Source organism: Amaranthus tricolor, chromosome 8 (assembly GCF_026212465.1).
Source record: "Amaranthus tricolor cultivar Red isolate AtriRed21 chromosome 8, ASM2621246v1, whole genome shotgun sequence".
Lineage (NCBI taxonomy): Eukaryota > Viridiplantae > Streptophyta > Magnoliopsida > Caryophyllales > Amaranthaceae > Amaranthus > Amaranthus tricolor.
The window spans coordinates 20127696-20129079 of NC_080054.1; positions in this window are offsets into that span (position 1 = coordinate 20127696).

A 1384-nucleotide genomic window follows, 5' to 3' on the forward strand; every position below is an offset into this window, starting at 1 on the left:
TACCAAATTTCCACTACAGTCTTTTCCCGGGTGATTGTTGGGACACTTGGAGCAAAAGAAGACTCTCTCCTTGCCATGACGATCCCTGATCACCTTCCGATCATTGGCACCTCCCAGCTGAGGCTTGCTATTTTTCCCACTTCCGAGGTGTTGGTCATTGAAGCTTCGATGTCTTTTGCTGTGGTGAAAACTGTGTTGTTGATGAAAATTCTCCTTCCTCTTTTCCCCACTAGGGGCTGCCCCACTACTAGTCTTGGGCCCCTTTCCCTTGTCCATCTTAAGCAAGCTTCCGACTTGAGCAGCTATCTGATACATCGCATCTAATGTGGTGTATCTGTCGCTATCAATGTGGACTTGCACCTGATTCACTAATCCCAATTCGAATCTTTGCATCTTCTTTTCTTCGGTGGGGACGTCGTTAGGGCAGTATTTGACATATTCCATGAATTTCTTATAGTATTCATCCACGGACATCTCCCCCATCTCAAGCCTGGCAAATTCATTGGACTTTTGCTTCCTGATATGCGGTGGGTAAAAATTTTCTCTAATCATCGCCTTAAAATCCTTCCAACTTAGCGGATTATTTGGATCACTCATCACACTATCTCTTACATTCGACCACCAATAATCTGCCTCTTCTTGAAGGTAGAATGCAGCCTGATCTACCCTCAAGTGCTCCGGGCATTGCACCACGTTGAACAGTTTGTCAAATTCTCGTAACCAAATTTCCAAAGCTGCAGGTTCCCCAGTCCCTGAGTATGTAGGAGGTTTATTCTGAGAGATTCTCTTGCTCATAGAGGAAGTTGTCTCTACGGTCGGCTTGGACCTTGACCTCCTTTCCTCAACCAATTCCATAACTAGCTCACGTAGTGCCTTATTAGAAGAGCGTTGTCTCAAATGTTTGCTAGATAGAGGAGGCATTTCCTGTTAACATCATCCAACACGAATATAAGTTTATTTCCCATCTATTCCAAAAAGACGAGAAAGTGTGGGGTCGAAGAATTAACTCACGACCTAACTTACCTACATGTGTACTCCTACCTCTATGATAATCAACCTTAAACAGTACTATGCTTACCTTAAAGAATTTCGTAAATGAATAGTTAAAAGACGGAACTCGCATATAAGAAATGAAAATTGTCATATATAGATTCTCAAGTACCCAATCACGTAACGTATTAACCTTCTCATACCAATAAGGTTCGATTAACATCACATTTAAGCATTATTATACAAATTTAGTAGATTGTACCAAAAGCTTCACTAACACTAAATAATACTCAATGTTCTAGAGAACGTAACTAGCATCTGTTAAAAAAAATCCATGCTCCTAAGGGAGTCATAAGTATAAGCAACTTACACTTATGAATCTAAATTAATTAAC